Here is a 26,291-nt window from a genome sequence, read left to right on the forward strand (position 1 = left end):
ATACCGTAAGTATAAAAAAGCAAGAGTGGACATTGTAATAAATGTTTTATTTTCATTTTAATAGATGGTGAAGTTTGGCTTACTTGCAATTTGACGTTATTCTTGTCTGCTGACAGTTTTTCTTAAATACAGCTTTCATGTAACTCCAGCCACCTCAAACATCTGCACTCACTCCAGAGAAATAGATCTGTATATGAACACACATACACACACAAACAATAATTGCAATATAACACTATTAAGCAGATTTTTATATACCACAATTCAAATCATATGGCCTCAAACATTACAATCACACATATAAGTGCCTGATAAAATTCATGATGCAGCCTCTAGACTATGGCATCAGATAAAATTGTTTTTGACATTTCATTGCACTATTAATGCTAACAGCGATTGCTAATAATAAATGGTAAATATTTCATCTTTATTGCAGTGATTTTCATCCAAGCTACACAGTGATATCACACTCAGGTATTCAGATTCAATAGGCTTGAAGTATATACCAGGAAGCAATAGTTTTTAAAGTTCCAGAGGTGCTTCTGATAAAAATTTAATGTTGAAAACGCATTGACTAAACCCCTACTGTGTGTTGAGCCCTGAGTTAAGTGATTTATAATCATTATCTCATTTAATCCTCATGCCTATTTTGGATAAGTTTCATTATCTCCATTTTACAGATGAAAATACCAACACACAAGTTAAATAACTTCTTTAATGTTTCCCAGAGCTGGAATTTAAACTTAGATTACATAGATACGTGCGTGAAAGCAAATACATTATTCTGTGTATTTATCATATAATTCCTCAAAGCAATAAAAGATAGGGCTAGAACAAAACTCAGATGAGTTCATGAAAACTTAAATTATAATAACAAATGGGCTTTTTCTATGAGATCTTCCATAATCCACTACAACTCTCCAATCTATTATCCACCTGACAGACCAGTGATCAATTCAGAAAGTTAGCTCATTGAGTGACCAAGGCCCTGGGAACTGAATTCCATGGGATCCTGTCTGGTTTTCCTCCCCCAGTATACCTTTATCCCTTTTGTGGCATCTTGTGATTATAAGAGATGGATATAGACATCACAGATTGAGTGTGCCACTCTTTCAACATTCTCTATATTCCCATCTCCTGATTCCTTCCAGGTACCTCCTGGTTCCAGTCTTGCTTCCATCTAACTCAGCTCTTTTTCTAGGCTCTGTGGTTCCCAATGAGCACTTACATCAGGATGGATTTCCAGGCACAGACTGATCCAACACCCACTCTGATTTTCCCCCAGGGAGCTCTGATTGCTCTCCCAGTTGGTCCCAATCAATGCGCAACAGCATAGGATTGTCCCTCAGAGCTTCTGCCCCCACATGCATGATGCTAATATGATTCTGTGCCTCCTTACTGAGTGAATTCCAGAAATGGGGTGGCTCTGAGTAAGGGCTAGACTGGAAGAAAATGTGGTTATATAAGAAAATTTCTATCATTCTTATTTAAGTATAGGCAGTGCCACAGGGATACTGAAATGTAAACCTGAGGTCACAGGGCATGGTAAAGAATTAACTCTCTGTGTCTGTACCCATCTTTCAAGAGAAATAATAGCTTATCCTCAGAACTCGGAGAGAGACACCCAACAAAAAGCCTCACAATTAATATATTAGTGTCCCATGTTTTAGGCTTAAAGAAACATTTAATTTGAGCAAGACATTTAAGAGTTAGGGATTAATCTAGTGAAGATAGCAATGGTGGTCAATATTAGTGTGGTGCCTCCACAAAGACTTTTGCTTCTTGCATACTATTATGATTGCATGGTAATCTTACCCAGCTAGTGTTTTCATAATGTCCTGGGGAGCCTGATCATTGTAAATTACCTGTGACATCTCATTAATCCTCTTTTTCCTCACAAACGCATAATTAATGGTAACATTGACAATAATACACAAATTAGCTAAGTGACGCTTTATGGTGTTGGTTTTGATTAACGTCAGGAACCCAAAAATGACATTAATGTAATGCAGATCCCAAAAGGCAGTCTGCACTTTGACCTCAGACATACATTTTGTTTGCACCATCACCAAGATTAATCCTCCTCTGGATGAAGACGAGACAAAACTCTGGCCACTGGCAGTGTGTGCTGGGCTGTCGGAAAACAAACCGCCTCAATTGCATTTGTTTAAGAAGGAAATCTTAATGCATAGAAAACAACAGTGTAGTGTCATTTCCTATTGTCTAGTTAGGACAAAGATAAATGAGCAACTGTCACGATTTAGATCAACTGCTTCTCCACTAACTCCTATTATTTGCTTATTTATAGACCTGTGTTTAATTAAAAGTATACCTAGATATATAAGCCACGTGATAAAATGATTGAAATTCCTTCTTCTTTCACTGTAAATGGTTTTTGGAAATTAAAACTGATTTTTATATGTATTTCAACCTGCAGGACTTCTAAATGATAAATTCTTATTAAACACAGAGGGTTAAAAAAATCAATGCTTGAGAAAATATCCTTTGTCTCTGACTTCAGCAACAGTGAAAACACTAGACGGAATTTGGACAAAGTAAACTTCTCGCTTCAGAACTGAGGCATCTTTGCAGAGGATGAGGAAACTGAATCAGAAACACTTTTTGCAAATTATGAAAGGGAAAAATGCTGTAAGTCATCGTGTTGTCTGTTGCTGCATCAGCCACTTCTAAATTCAGGGTGAGTCATGTGACTTTATTATATTCATGAACAGTTCCTGAATCACGATTTTCACAAATCTAACTTGAGTACTGAATCTTTTTTTAACGCACTCAAGAGATAGGGTTTGCAAATCCTGTAAAGATGCAACTTTCTATTTTCTTCAAAAACAATTATTTATAGCTTGAAATTCTAATGGTATATGCTTTTTTGAAAATGATGGTAATTGCCCCATTCTTGGTTAATTTGACATCTACTTATTTAGGCTATTTTTCAAAATGTTGTTACTAAACCACAGCCCTGGCTAATGATCGTATTCCACTTCAATGATGAAGTAGGGGAAAAAGCCATATTTTCTTGCTTTGTTGTATTATTCACAGAAATAACTACCATTTGGAGAATGCTTTATGGACAAAAATATATAATACATAAAGTGATGCTATAAACATCTGAAACAAATCTACAAAACTCAGATCACCAAATTTACAAAACATTGTGAATATATTTGATTAAAAAAGATATTCTTTTCTGAATAAAAAAAGAACATCTTAAAAGAAGATGCTAGTTGCTGTGGGTATTCATTTTTCAATTATAATATCTTTAACACCCCCCAAAAAAGAAAACAGACTGCCTTACAACTGCTTGTCATAGCAGTTTAATTTTGAAAAATGCTTCATATGTTCCTGCTTGCAATGTATTTATCTTATGACTAGGTTTATCGTTTTTTCTTTTTGTCATTTAAAGTTACAAGGAGTTAAATAATCTATTTGAAGAGGATTTTCATCTCCTCTCATTTTAATATGACTTTGAAATCAGAAGCAGCTCATTTTGAACTTGACATATTAAGTGTTAGCTGGACCAACTTTCACCAGCACACAAACCCATTGTAAAGCAAACTGGAATTTAAGGGGCAATGGGGATTCCTACAGAGGTCATATTTTTACTCTGCCTAACTAAACCATAAATCGAGATTACAACAATAAATTATTTTTTATTATTTTGGCAGGAATAAGTACAGCGTTGAATTCTGAAAGATATCTGGGCTTAATTCATATGTTAAATAGGCCAGGATAAACCAATGCTAGGAGAAATTGAAACTGGCCCTATTTTATATAGAAACCCAAATTAGCCACTCACCACCAAACTAATTAGTAATTGATAAATTTACTAGAGAAAACCAATTCCTTTACACTGTAAAGCCAAATAAATAGGATGATTGAAAGCTTCAAATTAGAAAAAAACCAACCCTGACAATCTTTTAATCAAAGGCATTGTTTTACAACACGGCTTTAAGGTAGCTGTAGTAACATCTTTAACTAGTTAAAAACACTCATCAAGCTATAAAACTACTTTCTTAGAAGACTCATGTATAGCAAACTGTTTGAAACCTCCCAAAGTGTCTTAATTTGTATTTTTTAGCAGTTGCAATGAATATTATTCTCTACTAGTCCAAGTGAGTCATTTTACTTGTCAGTTTACTCAAGTTCATAAGGAGCCATCTGAGAAGCCATCATTGTATAGAAAACTCTTTTTCAGGTTTAAATGTGGTACACTGACTTTTAATAAGCTCCACTAGTTGTGCCAAGTTACTTTTTGTTGTTCTAAGGAATTATTTCATGCAAATAAAGAGGCTGCTGTGTGGGAAAGCATGTTTGCTTAAGAGTTTAATCGGACATTTCCACACCACAACACTTCGTAGACATGTTTTTGCTTTGAAAACATAATCTTATCAGGGTGGTTGGTGTTAAATTCTTGTCTGCTTTCTTACCTTTGAATTTGAGCTCTATTTATAAGGCTCAACTAAATGATGTCTACAGCTAAGGTATTTCCTTACTAGGGAGTTTGCCATGAACACGATTAATATGAAAGCATACAACACATTGAACGGAGTGTCAATTTAGGTTTCCTGTACAGTCTAACCTTATCAAAGTGTTCTCCTTTACGTAGAAGAGAAAGATATGATAAAGTGACTAAATATGTATCTGGTTTTATCTTCTTAATACTTCCCTCTAGATGTAATATCTTTTCTAAATAAACAAAAGGAGATGAATTCTTTATTCTTTATCTGTATATGTAAGTGAAATGGGTTCCCCTTCACAATGGAAGAGATTGGTCTTTCTCCTGATGTGGAACAAGCTGGTAGGGAAACTTGGTTTAGACAAAATGCAAACATTTAATCCTCCCATCTATATTTTGAAATACAACATGATTTTTTCATAAATTGATGTGTGATGACATATTTCATAACATTACATAAGGTTTTCCATGCATTTTTTGTGCACTAAAGAATGGTTTGCAGAAAATCACAGCATTGTACTACACTTCTCCAGCAAGTTAACTTTCACTTTAATGTGAATATACAATTTATGGAAGAATAATAGTTATTTAGACATAGCAGTACTTACCTGTTGCTGTGTGAAAATTCCAAACTGTGAAAAATATGCTTTTACTTCAATTATTATTAGTAGACTATACCAATGCCAAATGGTTGTTATAAAGAGAATCTGTACATCTGCATTCTGGTTCGGGCCTTTACTATTTACACAAATGAAAATGAAGTAGGCATGACATAAAGTCCAAAAGAACATTCCTATACATGCCACGACTTTGGTTTTTTGGTAACTGCCCTATGGAGACTGTCCTTTATTAAGGATCTTAATGAGGGTTCTGCCTGTATTTTTCTACCAAGAATGTCAAATAAGGTTTGAAAGCAAATGTAAACTGTAATGCAAGTGACACACACTAAAAATAGCCCTATAAATCTGTTCATTTTGTTTAGATAGTCTCCAGAGTTGTAAAAAGTAGGACTGCTCAGCTTTATTATTTGTTTTGGAAAAACTAATTCTGTAGAGAATAGGCCACTGATAATGCTATATTACTTTAGAGAAGATTTATTAAGACTGTCTCTAGATTTAATTTTTTAAAAAAGAAAACTTTTTCCTGCCCCTATTTTCCAAATAATCTGCAAGCTAATCAAGTGAGTATAATCTCTAACAGCAAATTTTTTTCACATTTAGACATTAGTATTAAGATTTTATAAGTCACATGTATCCAAAATGAAATTAATTAAAATTTCAGATGGAATCCTCCTTCCTATTAACCTGTCAAATATGCCACTTCCAATGTTTCCAATAACAAAGCAGCAATATTTATTATCTAACATACCATAATGTTTTAAAAATAACTCCAGGAGAGCATTTTTAGGACATTTACAATCTGAATAGGCAACTGAAAAAATCAGACATTTGTCTGTGAAAACTAGCTATTGTAAATTACAGCGTTTGGAGAGTGTATTTTTAGAAAACCATGTGATCTGAATTTGAGAAATTTGGTGGGAGGATAAATTGAAGGAGGGGATGGGAGTTCTATCATTTGTTAAGGAGGTTTAGAAAAGTGGTTTACCTTTTTTGCTTGAGAAAAAGTTCAGGAGGTCTAAACTCTTCCCTTTCCTCAAGATAGTCAATAGGATTTCTTGGATTGGACTGGTTGGATGACTTCATATTTAAGCAAGACTGATTGCAATCTAAGACCTTGTTTTTTGATATCTTGTGCCAGTGGAAGCACAGATAAACAGACAAAATGACCAAACTGGTCCGCAAGCTGACCTTTCAGAAGAGAGGCAGTTCAAAAACTACATCAACTTCTCTTTGAATAAAAAGAGATTGTCATGTGACAGGGCCTTACAGCTTACTTCTTTCCCTTCTACATGACCAAACTGTATACTTGGATTACTAAGAAGCAGGAGTTGGGCCTCCTTCTCACTCCCACCCCCACAAAACCCCTTTCTCCTGAGTTCAGAAAGAAAATAGTGTTGCTATTCATGTGATAATTGTCAAAACCATGACAAGTGCCAAACAAGGCAGTGCCAAGAAATCATTAGTTCAGTACACAGCTCAGATTTCTGTAAAGTTCAGTTAATGGACTAGATTTCATCAGACTTTTTTTCTCATAAATTCTTCTTGGTTGCTTTTAGCCATCTTCCAAAGAATTGTGTGAGGCAGGTTTATAGTAATTACCAGTTGAGATTAAGTTTTTAAAAACTTAAATATTGTTGTTGACAAACTTACATTCCAGTTTCATCACATGAGTTTTGAAATGACAAATTCAGAAAACCAGATGTCTATGCTAAAATATTTACCAGCTCCATAGTAGAGCTGAACACTGTACCTCAAGGAATTTTAGAAGGGAGATAATTAATTTATCTTTACTTTAAAAAAATTCAGATCCATTTAGAAAAAAAGATGACATGCAGAAAATTTTAAGAAACTTTTTTAAAAAAATCATCCTCGTAAACTTTGATGCGTCTTTCTTTTCTATAAATTAATTTTCATCAAATGCTTCAAATGTATATCAGATCATTGTATCTGTCTAATTTTTTCATAGAAATATGTCACTATGAAAAGAACAAATATTACAATTGTAGTAACCATTCAAGACTTTGAAAAGTAAAGGAAAAGGAATAGTACTGTTTTTGTTTGTAAACCTATTGACATAAATTGTCTGACCTGCCACAACTTACCTTTTAGCTACTGCATGCTATGTATAGAACAGTCAGAACTGATAACATTTTGCTTTTATCAGTTTTGTGTTAGAATTCTGAAAACCTGCAATGTTTATTGTGATAATACAATGTATCTAGATAGCATGAATTCCCTGGACACGTGTTCTCCGGTAAGAATTCATAAATGGAAAACAGTTTGGGCTAAAGAACAGGGTTATTGCTTCTAAAAGGCAGCTCATGGGTTGTTTAATAGTATTTTAAATGTCTGCTAATGAGAGTCACAAGAAAGCACAGAAGACTAGAGAATTGGTTTCAGGGCTATCACAGTAGTCACGAAGATTAACATGCCACTAGGGGACAGCAGAAAGTCACAGAATGAGGTAGTGCCAGAGAGACCAGAACAAAAGGCTTTTCTTTGTCGAGAGAGAGAGAGAGAGAGAGAGAGAGAGAGAGAGAGAGAGAGAGAAGCTAAAATGTATTTCCAGACCAAAATCATTTTACAAGTGAAGTGTTAGTATATTTTTAAAAAGTAGCAAAAAAATATTTTCAAGAATCTATTTTTAGATTGTTCGTATCTGTGTACCAGAATGTTATAAAATATACATAACTATCATCTTGGCAAAATAAAATCAAATATGGAGTATTCTATTTTCTGCTCTTTAGAGTAAAGCAAAGTTTCAAACATCAGAAAAAAATAGTGCTTTGCAAAACACATTAGAGTGAGCCTATCAATGACAAAACGCAGCTGTGAGATATTGAGAATTTTTTCAGCAAAGCTAAACATAAGCAGGATCCATTCCATCTTCAAAGAGGTAGAATGACTGTGGGAAGGAATAAAGTAATGAGAAAATTGGTAAAACTAAGCAAGTAATCTAGGAATCAAGCTGCTTACACAGAACCAGAATATAATATATTTGTAATCTTTAAGCACAATTCTGATTATCAGAAATTGCAATCATAGTTCAAGGAGACTGAAAATTTTAACCTCTGTAATTATTTTAAAATCCAGTACACTTCCTTTAACAATTCAGTTTGTTGAACTGGACATTTATGTTCCTACATTTATATATCTAAGCATCATTTTAAGTGTAATAGATTTTACATTCCCAAGTGATTGCACTGTAATGCAACATTCTCATCAAATGACAATAAATCTGAGACTCTAAGATTCTTAAATTCATGAATCACTTTCCTTTGTTTGCTCTGTGTAAAACCTAGATCACTGAACACCCCGTTAATATATCCTGTGATAAGGATGTCGATGACTTTTGCAATCATTTTTGTGAATTAGTCCTACTGTTATAATATTGCTTCTTGAATTCTATGCATTCTTCATTCTTGTTTTATTTGGTATATATGGACCATTTACTTACTACCATAGAATCAAAAGATTGAGAAAGATAAGAAAAGTTACTTAGTTCATTTCCCCATTACATTTTGTTTTTTACAAAGCAACAAGAAATACAGATAATTTGTTTGCTTGTTCTATTTTTAATATTTAAGAGTGTCAACCCCACAAATTTTTAAAAATTGCTAGTGGATTACATATACTGTGCACATGGTTAACTATAATTCTTCTCTCATCACCAAAACAAAATTTTGATGAAAATTTTATGTTTATTCTAAGTAGATTCCATACCCTCAAATTTTCATTGTTTTGTCTTTATCTAATTAACCTCTTTCTTTTTTCTATAATGTGTTTTCCTTCTGGTCAAGTATTCTGACTCTCATACACATCTTGAACTTAACATTTTTTTTTTCATCCAAATGGTCTTTATCCGTAGATCACAATTATTCATTCTTTGTTTCCTTTCCGCCACAGGCTCCTGTTTTATAGATTGCATTCATTCTTTATATTCTGCAAATTGAACTAGCTGACTCCAAATATAATAATAATAATTCAACACACTCTAAATCCTGAAGATCTGAAGATCCTCTCCCTGCACCTCCCCTGAGTAGAGAAGATCTTCCTAACATCTTGCCTAAATCCTCATCTACCACATTTAAGACCATGCTGTCTTGTACTATTCTCAAAGGAAACAGAGACCAGCTGTTCATCTCTACCTGCAAAGGACTGTGTTCCTTCACACACTTGAAGACTGCTATTAATTCCTTCCCAGTCTCTTCTCCAGACTAAACAAGGCCAGTTCCTTTACCCTTGTTTCATTGCAACTTTTAAGTTGTATTGCTGCTTCCTCTGGACCTGCTTTAAATTCTACACGTTTGGCATAAGTATTAAGATGTTAAAGAGCACAATGGGATAATGAAGAAATGATTTATAATGCATATAATTGGATGGTTATTTATATTTTCCAAATTCTTCAGTGACCATCAGTATTATGTCTCTGAACAACAGGGGTAAGTTTTTAAGACATAATTAGCCAGAGATCCACTGTAGCCCCATGTATATCTTTTTTCTTATTTATAATTGATAAAACCTTTCCTAAACTATATTTAAAGTTTACTTTTTCTTTCTGCCAATCAGCTTTATTTTTCTCAGTAGCCCTTGCCCTAATTTTTTTTGACTTGCTTCTCTATTTCTTTTTACTCTGGTTATTCTCTTTTTCTTAGATTTAGAGAACAATACATTGGACAGTTACCAAAATCTCAAGAACTTCTTTAGAATGCAAAACTAATTAAAATAATTCTATTTAATTTCCTTCAGAAAACTCTTAATAAATAAGATATGTGAGTTTTGAAGAAATAAAAAGTATCTGAAAAATATGAGTGTAACACTGACAGTCGATAGTTTTTTCTCTACAAACAGGAAGGCTTGGTTAATGAGAAAGAAGAGAGAAAAGGGAGAGTGTTGCTATATATGAGTGTAAGCAAGCATAAGTTAACTTCTAGAAAACTGGAGGCATCTGGCCTTCACCTTTTTCTTACCTCAGAAAAGACCCAAGATTTATGATTTCCCTCACAACTGCACCTTCTGTCATGTCTAATACTTTATCCATCTAGAGAGAGAAGATAGATATGAATAAAATTATATCTCATCTCTAACACCTGGAAATTACATACCCTTTCAGCATTTTCAGCTTGTAGAACAGGTTCTTCCACTTAGAAATTATATGAAGTTTTTAGTCTGGAGGGAAGAAGCCATAGAAGAATTGTGCAAATTCTGAGAAATGCCCATCATGGGCCATGGATGACTAGCATGTCAGTAATAACAATGAACAAGGAAAGAAAAAGCAAAAATCACTCTGGAACTCTGCTACTGCCTAAATATATTGAAAGAAAAGAAAAACTTGCTAAATGGTGTCGATCTGATAGAAAGATTATGATTTAGTGAGCTGATATTAAGAATCAATCAGCTACTATAAAAGAATAGCACTACTTTGTGAGAAATGATCGTTATTTGTTATTTGTGCAGTATCACAAATATTTGTTAAAAAGATAACAAGAAATATTAAATTTCTTGCATTGTATTAGACATTGATCTCCAACTAATCATACCAAGAAAAAAAAAAGAGGGAAAAGATCAAATGAAAAAGCACATTAAACCTTCAAAATTGCATTCTCACCCAGATGTTAGCCAATAAGAGGAGACATTCTTGCACAGACAGTCCATGACTCTGTTTCAAACACCTGCATTGAAGTTGTGGAAATTGCAGACAACTTATCTCTATTTAACACATAGGGCTATGGGACCTTCTATTGTTTCTTAAGCCTTTTAGTTACCTCCACAAGAAAATACTACCTCCAAGCAAGAAGACAAAAGTTAAGGTCCACTTCTGTTTATATAATTCCAATTGGGAAAAAAAAAAAAGTAAAATAAACAGAACTTCAGGACAGTACCATACTGTCATTTGGCACACGGCGTATCTAGCCAGACTGTTTACTTACATAGGAGTCTTATCTGAAGGTCAGAAAATGTAATCAAAAACTTACAAAGTACAAAGGAAACTAGTGAAAGATGAAATAGTCCATACTCAAAATCCAATACTTAAATCACTGGAGTTTTAGAAAAAGCTAAATGTAAAAAATCTTCCTCATGAACTCTATAGAACATTTTAAAGTGAAAAGACATTTACTGGCTCACTGCAGTGAGTAAGCATGCGTTTCTAAGCAGGTTCATTAACAATTGGCCTATGTAGAGGAAAGGCTAAATTGAGTCTCTGACTTCCTGTCCCATGAATGGGCAGGCCCCTTGGCTGGAAGACATCAGGGACCCTTTTCTATTTCTGCTTCTGTCTTTCCATCAAGGACTTTTCCTTCTGGTCAGCTTCTGAATATTATTATCCATTTCTTGCTAAATCTTTCTTATAATCTACCTTTTTCTTTTACTCTCTCTAGGTTTGGTAAATCTCACTTTGCCCATGTAACAGATATATTTATTACTTAAAATTATATTTATATGTGACCATCATGATGTCCCTTTTTTATTTCCCTTCCCTAAATCCTTTCTATCTTACTTTCTTTGTCTTTTCTCCTTCAGGCCCTCTCTGTCCCCTCCAGCCTTTTCTCTTATTCTGTCACCTCAGGGTGCTGCTGAGTTTACTGCTCTTTTCCTGTCACTCTGTACAATCTTCAGTTGCAAATCTCTTTTTCACCTCTCTTTCCATGTGGTCTGTGTGTGCATTTGGGGAAGATGACTTATGCATTGAGTCATGGTTAGCGAAGGGGGTTGTAACACCCACGAAAATGCAGACTGTCTCGGGAAGAGTCGATTTTTCAAAATATTTTATTTTAATGCAGAGTACCAGCAGATGCAAAAATTAAAAAGTAATATCCATAAAATATGATCCCTCTATATTTCAAACACACTGCCTTTATATCCTGCAGGTGTTCCTCAAGACCAAGTTGAAGCACATTCATTTAAAAGATCTCTTGTGATTTTATTTTTACTTCTCATTTCCCAAAAGGTTTTAAATTATTTCTTTGGTACAATTTACTCAAAGAAAGACAGATGCATTTTCCACTGAATGTGAATACTTCCGTTTGGCTTCAAGAAAATGTATTTGAACAAGTCTGTTCTTAGTGGAGACACAGTTTAAGTAACCTATTGTGCATTTCATTTATAAATAATTTATTATTGAATACAAATAGCTACCCTTCCTAACATGTCAAAATCAACAGGAGGCAGAGTTTGGTATAAGGGTTCAACATTAACAGAACTAAATTTTTGTCAAGATTGTAGAAAAGGCATAGTTAATATTTAATTTGGCTTATAACACTGAAAGGCTCTGACATCTACCTCATTGTATTAATACACATGGCTGAACAGTGTCTTCCTCTTTTGGTGAAAAAAAAAAAATCTTTAAGTTTCCCACCAATGAAGTGATCTGAGAAACCGTACAACTTTTAATACATTTTTTAAAATCCCACATTCAAAAGAAATAATGAACATTTATATGTATATTCAACAATGACTAGATACCAATATTTGCTCCCCCCCTTCAATTCTCTGATGGCTTTTCAATCTTTGGAACTCCCCCATTCCATTCTAGGAGACTGGAGAACAATAGGTGAGTTTCATATAGCACCTGATTGCTACTTCCAGGGTGTGAAAGCCTCCCCTGGCAGATTAGGCCGATATTGCATATTCAAACACATACAATGATATATTTGTCATTGCGATTGACCTTTATCTCTCCAGTTTCCTGACAACCTTCTACAGTTATTGACATTACAAATACCAGCAACAACGTGCAGGGCAAAGTATAACCTTTCATTTACCTTCATGTCCCTCAAATGACTTGTGTAGGTAGTTTCAACAAAAGCGGCAAACAATGATACTGTTGATTTTTTTTCCCTTAACTTGCTAAAATGTTTTCCATTTTCCTCTTGTTCTCAGAAAATCATGCCAATAACTCTCTACAAAGGAAACGATTTCAAATGAATACAGGTAATTAGAAGTGTCAAGAAATCAGCAAAGTAGGGTGTCTGCCATCCTTTCTGTGGAAAGAGTGCCAGATTCTCTTTCAAAAAGGTCTTTGTCATTTTTTAATAGAAGGTAATTAATGTAGACTACAGTAAAATGTGCAGGATCCCAGTCGCTTGTCTTTCTTGCCATAGAAATGGGACCATAAAGATGTTTTGATATCTAGAAACAATTTTCTGAGGTTATTTCAAAATGACTTTTAATTACAAAAGTAGTCCTTTTAGTCTTTTCATTTCAAAAGAGAAAGGATTTAGAAAGGGCATATTTATTAGGAGACAAAGGAAGGAAAGTTTCACAAGGAAAAATCATCTGGAAAATGAAACAACAGTATTTTATACAGCTGACAAGAGTTGAAGATGCTATAAATTAGCCTATATCTCAGATGTTTCCAACAGTAATAGAAATAAAGCGTAATGTCCTAATAAAGGCAATTACACACTTCTGACACTGTGAAACCACAGACAAAATAAGATTTTTTCCTCTAAGACCAAAACCAAATCAACTATTTGGCTCTGTTAAAGCTACCCTTTCATGAGATCAGTAACAACAAATGGCCCATATATATATTTACTAAACAAGAGAATTTTTAGGACTGTTCCCATCTTTTGGGGATGAGGGTGATATTTAAGTTAATTTTGATATGATCTGAGGGCTATAATTTCCTACTAAGTGCTAGACAAATGGAATCATCCTTCCAAGATTTTTACATGTACTTGCTAATGAAATTTTTCTCATTTTATTTCTTGGTACTCTAGTTCTCAAGAAGCAATTTGCTTTCTCAATTAAAGTTTTGCTATTTTAAGAGAGCAAAATAAAAACTCAATCACAATAATACATCCCAAAGCTTTGATGTTTAAGAATAAAATAATGAGGTTATTTCAACATTGACTCTAACTTTGAAACATTAATTTGCGATCATATTAAAAATACATACAGAACAGTAACCATATGGTGACCAAAGTGTATAGTACACCTGACTTCAATGATGTCTAAGAACATGTTTGTATGTTTAAATGCAGATGTGCATACAAGCACTCAAAAAGTATGGTCATTATCTGCTATGGGAAATAAGAAAGACTTAAGAAAAAATAATCAAACTCCCCTAATAAATCTTTTTCAGTGCAACAGGTGGGAAAAATGCTGTTACTTTTTGCCTTAAGCCTCTGTGCTAAGATTGTCCTTCTTCATGGAATCAATACCACATATCCAACAAACAAAAGAAAACACTAAATTACAATTAATGTGATAACCACATTACACTACTTAGCAATATATGCACCTGGTAATCAGAATTTAGTGTAATTTTATTTATGAAGTAGTCCAGTGAAATTTTCAGAGTGAACAAATCCTACCATTTTAGAAAAGACTGCACTTGATACAGGCATAATCTCTAAAGTATGGCATTGAATTAATGTTTAAAAGTGATGTAAAGTGTCATGGAATCATTTATAATAGATATTCTTCCAAAAATGAAAGAAGTAGTGAGACAGAATGTAGGAAAAGTTTCTTGGTTGATATAGTCAAATTGGTAAGGAAACAGCCAAGTTTCACAGTGATATATTCAGGCTTAAACCATCACAAAGACAAAATGATCAGAGACTATTTTAATTACCAAAAATAAGTAAACTGCAGATATTAATCTGAGATGAAGTCACAATATTATGCAAAAAATGTAGTTAAGAACATAGGACATAGTCAGAAAGAGGAAAGGAGAAGGCAGAAGAGTGTGGTGTCCAAGACACACGTCAGTATAAAGGAAGAGAAAGCTGAAATTCTTCAAGTACTGGAATGCAGCTGATATTGCTTTGTTGATTATTTGTCTCTTTTCACCTCTGGACAGTAGGTGGTCAGGAAATTAAGTAGGGTCATTTCAAGCTGAGCAACTTCATCCTCCTACTCACTTAAGATCCATGACTTAATGCTTTCTCAGACTCCAAATCATAAAGCTTTTCATAAAATCAAAAGAGGTTAGAGCTGTCATTCGACACACCACAATCCAGATTTTTTCTATATCCAGTTATTATATACAATTGGTTGGTAGTTAAGGCCTTCTTCTCCTTTCTTAACTTGTATATGAATAATTCCATTAGGATACATGGCATTACTGTATGAAAATGAGCCATTTCTTCTATTATTTCTTATATAGGGTTTTTTTAATATATGGCCTTAAAAAGCAGATAAATAGAAGCCATTTTGATTAGTAGTTAAGCTGACAGTTGAGATGCCCACATCCCATATCAGAGCACCTGACTGGAGTCCCAGCCACTCCATTTCCAGTCCTGTTTCCAGCTAATGCACACCCTGGGAGGAATCCCGTGATGACTCAAATACTTTAGTCCCTACCACCCATGTGAGAGATCTGAACTGAGTTCCCACAGCCTGGCTTTGACCAACCTCAGCCCCAGTTGTTCAGTCATATATCAAGTAAACCAGAAGATTGGAGTGCCTTCTCCACATCCTCCTCTCATTTTCACTTTAATCTTTAAAGTATATTTTTTAAGAAAGCAGGGTAGTTGTTTGGTCTAGAGTTTAATGCTGGTTGGCATACCTGCAACCTATATAGGAGTGCCTGGGTTTGAGCGTCAGCTACACTTCTGATTCCAGCTTCCTGCAATTGTACATCCTGGGAGTCAGCAGGGGATGGCTCAACTACTTGGGTTCTGGCCACCCACATAGGAGCACTGGATTGGGTTCCCAGCTCCTAGATGCAACCTGGCCCAACCTGAGCTGTTATAAGCATCCAGGAAATGAACAAACACACGGTTTCTCTGTTTCTGTGTCAGCCTCCCCACCCCCAAAAACAAATAAAATGAAATTTTAAAGACAATTAAAACTATTGATTAATCCCTGTCAAAAATAATAGCAAAAGGAGCTGGTATTGGGCTCAGCAGTTAAGATTCTGCTTGGGATGCCCACATTTCAAATGGGAGTGCCTGGAACAGGTTCCAACTCTGCTCCCAACTCCAGCTTCCTACTAAGGTGCACCTCAGGAGACAGCAAATGATGAATCAAGTAGTCGAGTTCCTGCCACCCATATGGGAGACTTGAGATGAGTTCCAGGCCCCTTGCTTTGGCTTGGACCAGCCACAGCTATTGTGAGCATTTTAGAAGTGAAGCAGGGGATGAGATATCTCTCTCTCTCTCTCTTTCTTTCTCTTACTGGTACTCTCTCTCCCCCTGTCTTTCAAATAAATATAAGTTTAAAATAATACCAAAACATTATTACTGGTTTCACCATTTTTTTTGTTGTTCAAATGTATAATTCTGGGCAGGTTTGGTGTTTAAAATATTTAAACACTACCATTCACAGTCACTAATGATTAGCCATTAACTCTCTTGCTAGGACCATTATTGGTCCTACTAAACTAGTTCTATATCCCCAAAATACTCCCACCCAAACTAATTTAAGTAATGCATTTTAGAGGTAGGCATTTTCCCTAGTGCTTAAGTTGCCCATATCCCCCACTGGAGTGCCTGGGTTCAACACTGAGGTCCAGCTTCCTGCTACAGCAGGCCTTCAGAGACAGCAGTGCTGACTCTAGTGATTGGGGTCCTGCCCATTCAAGTGGGAGATCCAGATTAAGTCCCTGGATCCCAACTTTAACCCCAGCCTAGGACCACTTATGGGCATTTGGAGAATGAAGTGGAAGAAGGAATCCCTCTACACCTCTAAAAGACATAGTAAAATTTAAAAAATATGTTGATTATCCATTTTTCTCAGGTTCTCTAAACAATATTACAGAACCTACTTTAAATAAAATAGTGGGTGTGTTAATTTGACACTCTAAAAATGCTTTCATTAAAATAGCAAGTGTTATTGGATTCAGGACAAGAGAGAGTAGTATGAAAATGTTTCTTGTATTTCCCTAAATGTATACCCAAATGTTACTCAATCCCACTCCCAAATTTATTTTTCTAATCCAGTGAGTTGAACTCAGTTTCTTAGTATCTCTTTGAAATCTCCACTGTCTCGAATGCACCTGGAATTCAATATGTGTAAGACCCAACTTATTATGTGTCCTACACATCTGACTGCCAAGGATTCCCTATCTCAGCAACTTCTCTGTGTCTCTCAGTCTCTCTGCCTTTCACATAAAATGAATAAATAAAATTTTTAAAAGAAAGAATAATTCTTTTTTTTTTTTGACAGGCAGAGTTAGACAGTGAGAGAGAGAGAGACAGAGAGAAAGGTCTTCCTTCCTTTGGTTCACCCCTCAAATAGCCACTACGGCCGGCGTGCTGCGCCGATCTGAAGCCAGGAGCCAGGTGCTTCCTCCTGGTCTCCCATGCAGGTGCAGGGTCCAAGCACTTGGGCCATCCTCCACTGCCTTCCTGGTCCACAGCAGAGAGCTGGACTGGAAGAGGAGCAACCGGGACAGAATCCAGCGCCCCAACCGGGACTAGAACCCAGAGTACCGGCGCCGCAGGCAGCAGATTAACCTAGTGAGTCACAGCGCCGGCCAAGAAAGAATAATTCTTAACCCATCATTCTCCTTCATGTGAAAATTGAATCCATTATTATGGCCAATTAATTTATTTTTTAATTAAAAATTATGGTAAAAATTTGAGTGGCAGAGAACTAAAGAGACATAAAGGAAAAGAGAGAGAAAGAGAGAGAGAGAGAGAGAAAGCTCCCATCTGATGGTTCACTCCTCAAATGCTTGCAATAGTTGGAGCCATGAAATTAATCCAGGCCTCCCATGTGGGTGGCAGAAACCCAATCACATGAGCCATCACTGCCTCCCAGAGTCTGCATTAGCAGGAAAGTGGAGGCAGAACGTGAACACAGACACATCAATATAGGATTTGAGCATCGTAACCAGGGTTTTAACTGCTGAGCTAGTCAAAAGCCAATTAATTTAAACCCCTAAGTACTTTCAAATATCTCTGCTTCTCACCATCTTATCACTATCATCTTTCACCAAGACACCATAACAGCCAACTAAATGATCCTCTGCTTCTATTCTGGATACTGGGTTTGGTCTCTCCATAACAAGAGTGATGTTTGTCAAACATAAGTCTGATGATGCCCTGCCTGTTTAGTAATCGTCAAAGAGCTTCATGTCTCTCAGTTTACAAGCCTTCCTTTAGTGCCCCTAAATGTGCACAATCCTCCATTACCTGCCCCACTCTGGGATACACCTGCCTGTCACAATGTTCTTTGGATATGCTGTTCTCTTTGTTGCATTCCACTCCTTCCCTTCTATCAGTGCCTCTTAAGTTTCAACATTCAAAGTAATTACCTAGAATTCTGTAAAAATGCAGATTCTGATTTTATAGAGCCGGGTTCTGGTCTGAGATTCTGTATTAGAAATACAGAATCTGGCCCAGCTGGTGCCAGTGCTGCTGTTCTTGGACAGCATTTTGGAGACCTACACAATTTCAGCTTGTCCTTAAGACTCCAGCTCTATCATTGTCTTGTTTTTACATTTTTGTTTGTTTGTTTGAAAAGCAAAGAGACAAAGGTGATATGGGTGTAGAGAGATCTTCCACCTATTAGTGCATACCCTAAATGCTCCTGAAACAGTCAGAGCTGGACCAGGCTGAAGCCAAGAGCCAGGAATCCCATTCAGGTCACCCGTGTGGGTGGCAGGAACCCAAGTACTTGAGCCATCATCTGCTGCCTCAAAGGGTGTGCATTAGCAGGAAGCTGGGTTTTGAAACAGAGCCAAGACTTGAACCCAGGAACTCCAGTGTAGGATGCAGACATCCCAAGAGGCATCTTAACTGCTGTGCCAAATGCCCATCCTCATTTTAAGATTTTTATTTATTTGAAAAGCACAGGGAGATAGCATCGCTTCTTAAGGGAAGCATACTCAACTCCAAGCCTAGGTCACATTCTTTTGTTGGGTGCTCTCTTATAACTGCACTTCCTTCCATATGGCAAGCATCCCAGTTTGTAATTACAAACTAATGAAAGGATTAATGGCTTTTTCTTCCTCTAGTGCACTCTCCACACTGGCAAGAGGACTGTTTTGCTCACTGTTGAATCCCCTGTGACTAGTCGGGTACTAGGGCTATAAAAGGTATTCAGTAAATAGCTGTTGAATGAATGAGTGAATGAAGCAGAGGAGAGACATATTATAAATTGTTGGAATTCACAATGAGAAAAAAATTAAAGTTTATTTCTGCTAAGGAATACATATGAGGGGATTTCAAAAAGTTCACAGGAAATGCATACCATGAAAACAGTATGCATCAATTTCAAAATTTTTGCACTGAAATAAATTTATCCTTCAGTCTTATTTATTCATGATATTTTTAAAGTACCTTGAATATATATTTCCTTTTATTAAAGGAGAGCCATATAATCCATCACCTTTCCCTTTTTATTGGCTTTTCTGTGGGAAGCTTTTTAAGATTTATTTTACTAATAGAATAATCATTTTAGCAAAGGTTTTTACTCTTTAATTATAATACTCCCACCTCCATTTTTCTATGCTCTGACCCCTTATTTTATCTTGTCTTTAACTGTGTTGTATGCTAATGTTTTTTGATAAGTTGCATCAAATTCCTTTTTGGAAAGAGAAAATTACTTTTGTTTAAAAAATGCAGGATGGACATTTAGCCTAGCAGTTAAGATGCTGATTGGGATGCCCATATGCCAGTCAGAGTACCTGGATTCAATTCCCGGTCCCTGATTCTAACTTCCTGCTCATGTATGCCACAGGAAGAAGCAGTAATGGCTCAAGTTTTTGGGTTCCTGTCACCCATGTGAGATTCTGGGATTGAATCCTGAGTCATAGGTTGGCCCACTGCAGACATCTGAGGAGTGAACCAGAGGATGGGAGTGACCTCTCTCTCTCTGCATTTCTCTTTTTGCTTCTCAAATCGAAAGAAATTATTTTATTATAAATGAGCAGGTATACATGATATACTTGTAGCTATAGACTATAAAGAACTTGGACTCTGGAGTTTTGCGATTGGTATTGGAATCCTGACCTCATAATTAAGCATTTGAAATAGAGCTACATATACTCTTTAGTATGCAGGGTTGTGAGGTTTAAATGAGACAATATACTTAAAAGCAATATTATGCCTACTCAGTAAAAGTACTGAAGTATTTATTTATTTATTTATTTATTGACAGGCAGAGTTAGACAGTGAGAGAGAGAGAGACAGAGAGAAAAGTCTTCCTTCCACTGGTTCACCCCCCAAATGGCTGCTACGGCTGGCACACTGCGCCAATCCGAAGCCAGGAGCCAGGTGCTTCCTCCTGGTCTCCCATGCAGGTGCAGGGCCCAAGCACGTGGGCCATCCTCCACTGCCTTCCCGAGCCACAGCAGAGAGCTGGCCTGGAAGAGGGGCAACCAGGACAGAACCCGGTGCCCCAACCGGGACTAGAGCCTGGGGTGCCAGCACCGCAGGCGGCAGATTAGCCTAGTGAGCCACGGCGCCAGCCTGAAATATTTATTTATCTATATTGCATTTAAGAGGCACATCAAAGAACTGAAAAAGTTTCCCCAACTGAATGGCCATAATTTCAGAGCATGAGATCAGAGTACTCCACAAGCTAAAATTTCTAAAATACTACACAATATGTCTAAAATTAGGGCATGAGTCAGTGACAATTCAGAAAGATGGCTATCATCCTAAGGCTTGAGGACTCTATAAAAATGGAGTAATATTGCCTTTTATTCAAATAATATTAGACACAGTGTGCTTATTGATTTTAACAAAGTCATAATAGTAGACAGTGGCAAAAGTACACCTAACTCAACATAGACTTTAGAACTAATTCCTATACTATAAGCCTGAATTCCTCAATGATAGCATGATATTTGACATTAAATACCTACATATCAGGAACAGCATTTTGAATGTTGAAAGTGAAATTTCTAACAGAATAAGGCTGGACAAATTATATTGAATACACTTTTCTACAAACTGCACATTCTGTAAAAGGCTCATATGATAGACTACAACTAAAGAAAGATGTTGCCCTCAAGGAAGCTTCCATTTAGAAACATTAAGTATGTACTGGATCCTCTATGTGGACAAAGTACTTACTTAAGCTTAACTGCACCTTAAAATTTAATTGATAATCAATATAAAATGTAACATCGGGACAAAATTCAGCTTCTAAATGAATATATAGAGAGGTCTTATTGTCTTCAAATAGGGGCAGGTGTGTGCTTCTGAGATTAAAAGAGACTTTGGGTATGAGAAGAGCCTCACAGGAGATTATAAATGGATATATTTTAAACAGCCCATCACAGATCCAAGAGGAGAAGTTTAAAAGAATGAAAGAAAGCAGAAAAGTGGGAAAAATATATTTTCATATTAACAAATGTTAATTTGAAACAACCAGGTTTTGTATATATTTTGTATAAATTTTCACTTCAGTGATACAAAAAAAAAAGTAAAATCTCAAAGTAGTCAGAAGTTCTCTTGGGATATTAAGCAACTTCTCTCATTTTATTTTTCAGTTTTACAACTATCATTCATGAGTCTCCAAATATTGAGCAAAAAAACTTTTTTGGAGGAAAGAAAATATCAGTTTTAGTCTGAGAATGCATCAAATCCCAAAGCTGAAGTTAAAATTCAGAATAATTTATGCTCATAAATAAAAAGAGATGATAAAGCCCTTTCTTGGATGAAATCATCAGGGTTTAACTTACCTTCAAAAAAGTGCAGCACAGCCTCAATAAGCTTTCGCTGAGTTCAAATGTTCTTTGTCCTTATCTTTCATTCCCCAGCTGAGCCTCTTCAACAGACCTTTGGTGGGAAAAGCAGGACTTTTCATTCAGTTTTTCAAAATTTCCAGGTTGTGAAGGTACCTGTTCTTTCAAAATTCAATCCCATTCAAATCAGCAGAACAGACAAGTTATCTCTTGCATGATGGAAATTTTAAAACCATGCATATTGCTTCTACAAACACACACATTACTGCAAACCAAAAGAATGCCATACAAAAGCAAAAATTCCCATGGAAGGAGGGAGAAAATGGTTAATTTCTGTTTTTTTTTCTTCAAAAAAAGAGGGCATAACTGGGAAAACATAAAATGCAACATTTTTAACGACTAAAATGTAAGAAAATCCTCTGTCATAAAGACATCGAAATATCTTTTGAACTATTTACACCATATGCGTCCCAATAAGGTTCTTTTCTGATTAAATAATGACAAGTAAGTGGAACCAAAGATGGCTTCAAAGGCTCTTGAATCTTTACACAGCTTTTTGTAATTTTGCAAGTGTGAAATCTAGCTATCATTATATGAATGTTCTATGGTATAATTTTCTTAGTCTTTAAGATGCATCCAGGAAAAGATTCTGCACCCACAGTAGGCCCTCAAAAATTGCAAATATAGCAAATAAGTGTTTAGAAAACAATTCTAATAAAATATGCATATCATTTTTTAAAAATCGTAGTCCAAACTAAATTACCTGAAAAGAGTAATTGTAAGCACATGGCAGGCAACTGCCTCTTAAAATTAGTTGAGAGCTGAGTGCATTAGCTGATATACAACACGGTAACAGCCAAAAGCATGTGGAACACACAAAGGCAACAAATGTACAGTTAGAAAATTTTGAATCCTTTTTAATGATGTGTGGAAATATTTATAATAAAATGGTAACGGTAAAAATGAGCCAGAACTGCATATACAGTAAATTGTATGCTTTTATACTCACAGAAAATAAGATTCAATTAAAATTTATGAAAATTTTTAATGGTAGATATCTCTGGGTAATGAGATAATAAATGTTTAGTTTTAATTTTGATGAAAATATTCTTCAACGAGTATGCATGACTTTTAAATTCAGAATAAAAGGATGCTGTTTAAGTGGTAAATAATGGTGCTCTAATGTTTGAATATTCTTCAATATGTAAAATTCCTTGGGGGTATCCATTTGCCCTGGTAGTTAAGATGGCAGTTGGGACACCCACAACCCACATCATAGTTCCTGGGTTCAACGCTCAACTCTGGCTCCTGCCTCCAGCTTCCTGCCAATGCAGACCCTATGAGATGGCAGTGATAAATCAAATGACTGGGTTCCTGTCACCAATGTGGGAGACTTGGATTGAGTCTTGGCTCCCAGCTTTGGCCCCAACCAGACTATCGCAGGCATTACAAAGTGAACCAGAAGATGGAAGTGCGCGCTCTCTCTGTATCAGATCTCTCTCTCTCTCTCCCTCTCCCTCTCTCTTTCACTCTCTCTCTCCCTCTCCACACACACACACACACACACACACACACACACCTGTCTCTGTCTCTCATAAAATGAAAGCTATCAAGTATGAAAACATTGTATTGATCGCAACCTCCCATAAAAAGTAAATAAAATTCCTAGAAGAAATGTGGCTATTTAAGCAACCTTCAACAGAACCCATGATCTGTTTGTGGATTCAACTGCACCACCTTCAGAAACCCTCTGAAAGCACAAGAGTGGTACCAGTGAAATACCTAGATGAGATCTTGATTCAAATTACTCAGGCAAAGAGGAAGAAGACAGAGAATTAAACCTTCAACTTTGTGGGAATAAAACTAGGAAGAATAAATCCAAAACTCCAGGACTCTAAATACCATAAATCTGGGTTTCTCTTCCATAGCAATATTCTAAAGCCAGCCATCGAGGAACTTCAGTCTGATATATGCAAACATAACAGTTCAAGCCTTGGTATCATAAAGTCTGAGAAACTGATGGGAAAGTGAAAGGCCCATCTGAGATAGCACTTGACCTGAAGGTTGCCATCCTGGGGTCAGTGCTACTGTCAGACAAATGCCTCAGTCTAGATGATCTTTGAGGAAACTTCCTGCTGCATATAGCAAATTTGACAGCTATGATGTATTTTCTCATTTAGTATCCTTAGGGAGGCAAACATCTTAGCTATATTTTTTAAATAGGAACACATTAGCTGCAACTTATTTTTTTTACAGTGGATGATGATGTGGGAGAATTCAAACTCATTTAACCAAAAAGCAAAACAGAGACATCCATTGGAAAGTCTAGAGGCAAAGATGGCTCAGGTATCACTGAATCCTCATGAGATAAATTAGGATTTGAGTTCACACAACCTCTTTGGCATTGTGTTTTTCTCTGTTGGCTCCATTGTTGGGCATACTCTGCAACTAGGGTGACAAAATGACTTCATCAGCTCCCACAACAATCACCTCTTCTCAGCAGTGCTCTTAAAACATGCATATACCATGTACACACATGTACACTTTTTCCAAAACTTTAAAAAAAATTTCTTGTCCCAACTATTTAAGTCTTGAATTGAGCTTTGTAACCTTCTTGAAATAATCTCTGTGGTCCAGACATGAAACTCACTTAAGATTCCTTTACACTATGCATCTACCCTTATGACAAAGTGCATGATCAGGCCCATCCAAATGAGGATTGGAGTATTCCTAAATGAATAGGGAGATGCTGAATGGTGATGATAAGAGATGATAGATAGATACATAGATAGATAGACAGACAGATAGAGATAGGTGTATAGATATTCATCTATTATAAGGCATTTTCATTGAAGATATGCTTTGGAAGGCCATGATGGGGGGTGGGGAGGAGACAAAGGCATAGAGTAGGAATTGGACTAATGAAAGAGCGGGGAAAGAAGTGTTGCTGTTTACAAGCATTTTAAGACCCTGTGGGTTTTATGAGAAAGAAACAGAAAAATGAGCATAATGGTAAACCACTTCACAAATATTATGGTGATATTAACAAACAATGAAACAGAATCAAAGATAAATTTTGTGATGACCCATGCCATCTGCTGCCTGGCATGGTCTAAGAATAAAACTGAAAATTCTGTCACCAAACACCACATGCCTCCAGCCTTTCAACAAAAGCAGCATCCAGTCACTGAAGGTGTTGGGCCCAAAATGACTAGTTGGAAATGAACTTGCTTGGGTGACTATGATAATCCCACACAGCTTGCAGTAGGAGTAAATGTGTTAGAAGCAGTTAAATGAACTTAGAAGCATGCCATGGAGTGAAAGATGAGTGTAATTGTGTTTTGTGGTGACTGACTTAGACAAAACTTCCATTGGAAGAAGTTTCCAAAAGCTGTGAAATAGTAACTGAGGGGAAAACATTGGTGAGACAGCTAAAATGTAAGGGATGATTCTAAACCTAGACACCAAAGCACATGCATATTCATGTACCAACTAAAGAAGGAAAACAGAACCTTTAAGACACAGAAACAGCTTAAAGAAAACATAAGAAACGCAGTTCCAGAGAATAAAATAAGCAAAAGATATAAATCTCTTGAATAGAAAACTCATTTTTTTGATCTAAGATTAAAGCAGCTATGATCAACCAGCAAAGATAATCCTGGGCAAAGCTTTCATTCTCTCAGGAGGTATTTCTTAGGTGACTACTTTGTGCCAGTTACCCTATTTCATCCTTTCTAGAAATACACTGTAGAAGCCAAAGAGACATGGTATCTGTTAGCAAAGAACTAACTGTGTAGACGGACTGGATCTAGACTAGCGTACTACAAAGGCTTCCATAACAAAGTTTTATTTAAGTTAGGTTGTTAAGAGTGAGTAGGAGATAATTATCAAAGAGTGAAGTGGAGGAAGAGGGAATACTATTTTGGAAACATACCAAGGCAAGTGGAAAATGAAAATTCTTAAGTATGAAAACAACAATGTGGGTTGTGTGTAGCAAGATCAGGGCAAGTGAGGCTAGAAGTAGAGGGTTGGTGCCAGAGCACAAAGACCATGTAAACCCCATTGAGGATGCTGGTCTGAACCTCTAGAGCAGTGCAGAGCCATCAAATGGTTTTGAGCAGAGTGGGGTCTTGAGAAGATGTGTGCTTCATGAAGGTCCTCCTGATGGTAAGGTGGAAAATAATTATTATCATACAAGATTTGTGGGTAGAAATGCAGGCTAGCAGAGCACCTCACAACTATCAGGAGGTGGACCATAAAGAGGAAAAGAAGTGGGGGACTTGGGAAATATATAGGGGGTCAAATTGACAGAACTTAGGGGTGAGTTGGATAAGGAGAATGAGGGAAATGTTTTTGAGAGATTTATTTATTTGAAAGGCAGAGTTGGAGAGAAGCAGAGGCAGAGAGAGAGAGGTCTTCCATCTACTGGTCCACTCCCCAAATGGTCACAACTGCCAGAGCTGGGCCAATCCAAAACCAAGAGCCTCTTCCAGGTCTCCCACATGGGTGCAGGAGCCCAAGGACCTGGGCCATCTTCTACTGCTTTCCCAGGCCATAGCAGAGAGCTGGATCAGAAGTGGAGCAGCCAGGACTCAAACTGGTGCT

General features: G+C 36.3%; 1 long non-coding RNA gene across 4 annotated transcripts in view; it reads right to left on the reverse strand.

Moving 5' to 3' along the window:
• Window positions 1–26,291, reverse strand: part of LOC108178272 (uncharacterized) — a 280,046-nt gene that overhangs the window by 188,967 nt on the left and 64,788 nt on the right. For 2 of the 4 annotated variants that reach the window (XR_011380474.1, XR_011380477.1), the window contains exons 3-6: window positions 21,684–21,780; window positions 12,858–12,995; window positions 10,065–10,135; window positions 84–187 (exon numbers count right to left, since the gene is read on the reverse strand). This is a non-coding gene — a long non-coding RNA (uncharacterized lncRNA). The remainder of the gene's footprint in view (window positions 1–83; window positions 188–10,064; window positions 10,136–12,857; window positions 12,996–21,683; window positions 21,781–26,291) is intronic. The other 2 variants (XR_011380475.1, XR_011380476.1) reach the window with 2 other exon arrangements.

This window comes from Oryctolagus cuniculus, chromosome 12 (genome assembly GCF_964237555.1).
Source record: "Oryctolagus cuniculus chromosome 12, mOryCun1.1, whole genome shotgun sequence".
NCBI lineage: Eukaryota > Metazoa > Chordata > Mammalia > Lagomorpha > Leporidae > Oryctolagus > Oryctolagus cuniculus.